This window comes from Triturus cristatus, chromosome 5_1, assembly GCF_964204655.1.
Source record: "Triturus cristatus chromosome 5_1, aTriCri1.1, whole genome shotgun sequence".
NCBI lineage: Eukaryota > Metazoa > Chordata > Amphibia > Caudata > Salamandridae > Triturus > Triturus cristatus.
The window spans coordinates 792,301,693-792,308,754 of record NC_140587.1 but is presented as its reverse complement, the minus strand read 5'-3'; positions in this window follow the sequence as shown (position 1 = coordinate 792,308,754).

Genomic DNA, 7,062 nt, shown 5'->3' with positions numbered 1-7,062 from the left:
TTTAGGTAGTCACCAACTTTACGTAGCATTCCCGCCCTGGAACATCCACTCTCTGCCCTAGTGAGCTGGGCTAACTCCCACATTATATTACTCTATAAAGGTGTAATATTTTGCATATGTTATCGATTTAGGAGTGCAAATTCACGTTTTGTCAATATTAAGCATCTATTTCCAATCATAATTGATACCATATTTACATTAAGTGGAACTTAGATGTGCGAATGACATTGTAAATCAAGCCAGTGGTGCGAAGAAAAACGAGACGTGAGGGAAAACATTGCTAAATCGAAAGAAAAAAAGATTTTAATAAAAAGAACAGTAAATCGTTTGTGTTTTTATTCCATTTTGAATTCCAGACATTTGTCTACACTATGAACTCACCCAACCGGTTAAGAAAACAGGTGAATGCGCACTTCCCTTGTTTCTGTTTCTTCAGACACCTAAAATGTATGTAAGTGTATACTGTAAACTTTCAAAAAAAATAATAACCTTGGGGGATGAAACCAAATAATGGGTTGCCCTTAAGTCTGGCAATAAATGAGGGCGTGGCCAAGCCGCAGAACAAGATGGCCGCACGGCATTGAAGCTCCGCCAGCCTTTCCAGCTCTGTGGGGATATCCCCCATAAATGCAGCAGCATTAGCACCCATCGCGGATTGCCCTATCGTTGCTGACTACAGCGATCCATCCAGAACACCGACCGGCGTCCCCTCGGTGTGCTACCGGCTCCCGGCATGCTGGAAGAAGGAGTGCATTATGGAGGCGGCCTGATCTGTTCCTTCCTGGCGTGCTACACAGACTGTAGTGGGCGGCGGATGGCACCAGATCATAGCTGGGACCCATTGTGTCGGTGAGTGCTCCGGGCGTGGGTCTGTATAGTTGCTCTCTCTCCCCCCTGTCTGATCTCTGTGGCCTTGCCAGCCCATGGCCGCGTTTGGCCCACCCGCTGCATTCCATTCACTCCCGCCGCATCCCTGATGCCCCGCGGGGACAAGGCCCGTGGGTTCGCCTAGGCGGCAGTCACTCGGTCGCTGGCAGGCGGTGAGCGGGGGGAAGTCAGAGCGGGCTATCTATCCCCTCGCCCGGCTGCCTTCTGACGCTGGTCACACTTGCTCGCCATCTACCCTACTGGAGTCCTACCACTGCAGGGCCCAGTGCCTTTCCTTCACCCGAGGCGGAAGGCCCACAACTTGCTGCTGCCGCCCTGACTGGCTTGGTGGTGGGGGACGGCATCCTCCTGTGCTGGCACCCCACATCACACCTCGGCCCCTTCCATATCGCCTGCAGCCAGCGCCCTACCAGTGTCTAAAAGGGCTCCCTTATCTCGACACACTGCGCTGAGTGCCCGTTTGTACCTCTCTCTTGGGCACCCTGTCCCTTGCATTGCCTCATGGGATTTTTCATCTCCGCCCTTTGTTCCTCCTGCAGCCAGCCTCCTGCATGCCTTATTGGGGACTACATTCGCTGTTAGCACCTTGTCCCGAACTTGAACACTCCATTGCGCCTGGCCCACCAAAACTGCGCACTCGCTTACTGGGGCCCCTGCATGTGTCCATGCTGATCACCACTGAGTTGGTGCCTGTCTGTTCATTCATCATTCAGGGTCTGGGGTATTGCCCCCATCACATTTGCCTGAGGCTCGAGGTCTATTACTGTCTGATTCCTACCACTGACCACTGTGATCGCTCCTTGTTCCTACGTCTGTTTTGCAACGCAGCAGCATGGGCTGCAAGGATCCTAAACAGGAGACCCTGCCCTTCGAAAAACTTGTGGAGAAGACCCCTGAGGACGGCACCAGTATGGTTGAGGGCAGGCAGGGAGCAGACCATGCTGATGACCCCTCTGCCCCACCCACTTCCCTCTTGCAAGAGATGAAAGTGGGCTTCAGAGCACCGGATGGACGCTTCGACACACTAGACAAAAGTCTTGCGAGCCTGGGGGCTAAAATCCAAGTCCATGACAGGCGCCTGGAGGTGGCAGAGGCGTGCATTTCGGACATTGAGGATGGGACCGCGCAATCCCTGAAACGGCTGGAGCGTGTCGAGCGCATTTTCAAAGAAATTGCGCTCAAGAACGAGGACCTTGAAGCACGCAGCAGGCGCAAGAACATCTGTATCCTAGGGGTTCCAGTAACTACCACCACGGGCCGCCTCGACCTTTTTGTTGAGACATTGCTGGCTGACATGTTTAGGGAGGACTCCTTTACTCCCGACTTTGTGGTGGAGCGCGCTCACCACTCCTTGGGGCCCCGACCCAGCCCAGGTTGCCCCCCAAGGCCTATCAAAGCCCGCATTATAAACTTCCGGGATCGCAACACTGCACTACGTCTTGCCAGAGAACGCGGGGACACCACGTGGCAGGGCTCCAAACTCTCCCTATATCCTGACTTCACCATCATGGTACAAGAAGCCCGCCATAAATATAATGCGGTTAAGGCCACTCTCAGGAACTTGGTTTTTAAATATGGCATGTTATACCCTGCCCGGTTAAGAATTGACGTTAATGGCTGTCCTCAAGTCTTTGACAGCCCCACTGAAGTGCAAGAGTTTTGTTGTATATAAATGGTCCAACACACAGGCGAGCGTGGTCGATGGCGTGGCCTCTCCCCCGCACAGTGGCTCCGATGCGAGTATGGAACTCTTCTCTGGCTCCGAGACTGGCTGACGCTGCTGGTCTGTTCCTTTTCCATTATAACAGGACTGATTTGGGATAACGTCATTTGTCATACTGTAATTTTCCGAATAGCTGGTAAGCTGCCGTGGCATTGCCACCCCTCATGGTGTACACCTTGGGTTTGTTTTTGGATGTTTGGTTGTACCTTTCCAGGGATTCCTCATTTCATCATAAAGCCAATAGGTACTTCACGCAATGTTGTCTGTTATGGGTTTGCCTCGCTTTTTCCTTAGTCAGGGTGGGTGGGGGGAGGGGGGGGGGGGAATTGCAATGACATGGTAATTTTTGGTTATCTTCTGGTTGATGCACTGTCATTGTTAGCGTTTGACTGTTGGAGCTTGTTTTTATCACCCACACCGCACCTAATAGATGGCTCAGCTGGGCAATATTGAAGGTCCCTCTGGCTTGTCCTTGATGTCTTGGAACATTAGGGGTCTCAACGACAATCGTAAGAGACAAAATGTGATCCACTATCTTATTCGGCAAAATGTGGACATTTCCTTTCTGCAGGAAACACATTTACCGAAATCCGACTCAGCTTGTTTTGCTTTCAGTTGGGTTGCGCACTGGTATTTTGCCAACTTCCTTAACTATGCCCGTGGCACTGACATTCTCATCCACAAACGGGTCCCCTTCAGCCTCCATTTAATTGTACAGGACAGTGAGCATAGATACCTCATTGTCACTGGGTTGTTGATGGGTCACAATGCTGCTTTGGTGTATATCTATGCCACGAACACTGACTCCCTGAATTCTTTCATACATTACATGCCCAACTTTCTAAGTTGGATCCTGTTCTATTATTGGTAGGAGGGGATCTCAACCTACTCCTTAATCCCACACTAGATGGCCCCTCTGGCTCCCCCGGCACTCAACCCTGCCCGCGCAGCGCCCTTCTGGACCTGTGTGAGCACTTCTCTCTCTTAGACATTTGGCCCGTACGAAACCCATCCCACACTGCCTACACTCATCATGCACGCCAACACAACACTTGGACAAGAATTGATTATTGGCTTGTTTCCCCTGGTATTTCCAACTGGGTCAATTCCCTCGTTACTCTCCCGAGAACCTATTCTGACAATTTCCCCATAAAGCTTTTACTTAGGGCTCCCTGTCCCGAAGGGTTTGAATGACAATGGCGCTTCCCTAGTCGCGCCCACAACAATGGCCCATTCCAAACGGAAGTACGCAAGGCCATTGAAGAATATTTCCTCCCTAACACTGGCTCCGTTGACACTTGGGCAGCACTGTGGGAAGGGTTCAAGGCATACATCAGGGGCGTTTGTAACGCCAAGCACGCCGGGGTGTTCAAGGATCTTCGCAACACTCTCTCATGTTTAGAACTAGACTTAGCTGATCTTGACAACACAACAGCCCACACTGCTGGCCCCGACATGGCTGGGGAACATCTGGCCCTCCTCACAGAATACAGAGATGCGGCAGACAGCAAGATACTCTACTTGGGCAAATATCAAACTGCTCGGCGGTATGGTGAAGGCGAAAGCCCGGGCCGAGCGCTGGCCCAGTTGCTTCGGCCCCCATACAGCAGGGCCTATGTCACTGAGCTGCGTTCCTCTACAAATCAGATTCTAACCGGCACATTGGAAATACACTACACATTCGTGGCTTACTTTACATCCCTCTATACATCCAAAGTGGGCCGCGACCCCTCAGCACAGGAAGTATATCTAGCCGAGATTGCCTTGGTCTATTTGGAAAAAAACATGCAGGATTTTTTAGCTGAGCCCATCTCGGTGGCCGATGTCCTCGGAGCCATTGACACCCTTGTATGCTCATCGGCCCCTGGCCTTGATGGCTTTACGGGGGAGTTTTACAAGGCTTACAAAGAGTTACTAGAGCCACAACTCATTGAAGTGTATGCTGAGGCCTTCGAGAAACAAATTCTTCCTCCCACACTCCGGGAAGCGGTCATCATACTCCTTCCTAAGCCAGCTAAAGACCCGTTACTATGTGGGTCGTAAAGACCTCTGTCCCTCCTCAATTTAGATTAGCAAATCCTAGCTAAGATTATTGCCAATCGTCTGTCCCAACTAATGGAATTTATCATCTCGCCTGCCCAGTCAGGCTTTGTTCCCCGTAGATCGACCTCCTTGAATCCTCGGACTCTCTTTTCGGTCCTCCACAGGATGAATCCAGAGGTTCCCGCTGCCGCAATCCTGTTAGACACGGAGAAGGCCTTTGATTCGTTGGAGTGGCCCTTTTTTGTGTCGGTTATGCACCGCATGGGAATCTCTGTGGGATTTATAGCAACCACTGTGTTGTTATACAGCCGCCCCACAGCTAGACTACGCCTGAACGGCACACTCTCCAGTCCCTTCTCTCTATCCCGCGGCACCCGCCAGGGCTGTCCGCTATCCCCCTTATTGTTCATTCTTGCCATGGTCCCCTTAATAAGACATTTTCAGGTAAGGCATCTGCAGCAAGGCCTACAATTCAACACAGGCCCCCTCCTGGTCTCACTCTATGCTGATGACACCATCTTCTATGTCAGAGAACCACAGGTCAACTTAGAGCCTCTCATTAGACAAATCCTCCGGTTTGGTCAGCACTCCGGCCTGGGCATCAACTGGCATAAGTCGGTTATTTTCCCCTTGAACTCCAATACGACCCAATGGGATTGTGATTTGCCTCTCGAATGGTGCTCTGATTCAGTAAATTATTTAGGCATCCACGTCCATCTTGACACTGTCCAGATTCTTCGCCTCAATTATGGGCAGGCAGTTAGCGCCCTCGAAGCCCAGGTGGAGAGATGGTTGCGGCCATTGTCTCTTGCCGGCAGGGTCGCGGTTATTAAGTTTGTGGTCCTCCTCAAACAATATTCCTATACCTCTCCCGAACAGTTTCATCGCAACATTGCGGTCCCATCTTCTCAGGCTGGTCTGAGGGGTCAAGCGGGCCCTGGTGCGTTGGCGAGTGCTCACCCTGCCATATGAGAGGGGAGGATTCGGGGTACCGGATTTTTACTTGTACTATCTGGTGGCACAGTGCAGCTATGCTTATGCATGGTTCCAACCTGATGCTAGGATCCTCTTTCTTCGCATGGAGGTGGATTTTGTCCTTCCCGAGCGGCTATCCGCTGTATTGCCCAAGGGTGTACCTAGGGACCCTAGGGATATTCAGACAGTTTCCACCACCAGCTGGGCCTGGGATAGGCCGAGATGACTCACAGGCTTCCCTACACTATACTCCTCTGCTCTGCCTGTACCTAACGCTCGCTGGCTGCCCATCACCGGTGAGAAGCTGGCGCAGCGCACACTGGCCAGGTTTGACATCTCCAAACTGGGTGATCTTTACCCTAATGTGCACATCTTCTCGGTTGCAGAGGATGCCTGCTTTCGCGATGCCACTTTTATGGACCGATTCGTGCTGGGTCGGATTAGTTCGGCCCTCCGTACCACACTACCTAGTTTCCCCATTGAACCTGACTAGTTCGCTCTGCTATCGCTTGTCACCAACAATGAAAATGGGGTTCATCTCACATCTAAGCTGTATAGGGCATGCTTTGGGTTGGTCCCAGTTAATGACGACAAGATTCGAAAGCACTGGGAAGATGATTTAAGTCACCCCATCACAGATGACCAGTGGGCCAAATGCTGCGCAGTCACAAAGGAAGTCTCACTCAACAGCAGGCACAAACTACTACACTTTAAGGGGCAGATGTAGGTAAAAAGATATTTGCGAGTTCTTAATAGCGATTTTACTGAATCACTATTAAGAACTCGCAAACCGCCATGTAGATAAAAAATCGCAAAAAAATTGTATTCAGTAAAACTTGCAAACCCCCATACCGAATCGGTATTACCAATTTTGAATTAGCGAAATCGCAATTTAAAAAAATTGCAAATATTCGAATCTGCCATTCTGGTGCACCCTGATGACATCACACACAGGGACTGGCCACACCCATGCTGTTTTCTCAGTGCCTGAGGCTGTGGGGGAGGCAGAGAGCAGGAGCACACACCCAGGATCTACACAGGAGCTTTCAGGCAGACACCAACTTATAAGATGGACACACAGGAGAAGGGAAAGGAAAAGGAAGCAGACATTTAGTGAGAAGGAGTTGGAGGTAATAATTGAAGAGGTGGTGAAGACACATGAACAGTTATTTGGAAAGAAATCCCTCCATGTCCCTGAATCCCAGAAGAGAAAGATCTGGCTGGAAATACAAGGCAAGACCAATGCCACTGGTGTCAGCCAGCGCTTCATCGACAATCTGAAGAAGCGCTGGTATGACCTGCGCTCCAGGGCAAAGGAGAAGGTAGTTGACAGGCTGAAACAAGCAAAGAAGACAGGTGGCGGACCATCCACAGCGCCTGCAACCACACCCCTGGATGATTTGGTGGAGTCCACCCTCCATCCTGAGACCATC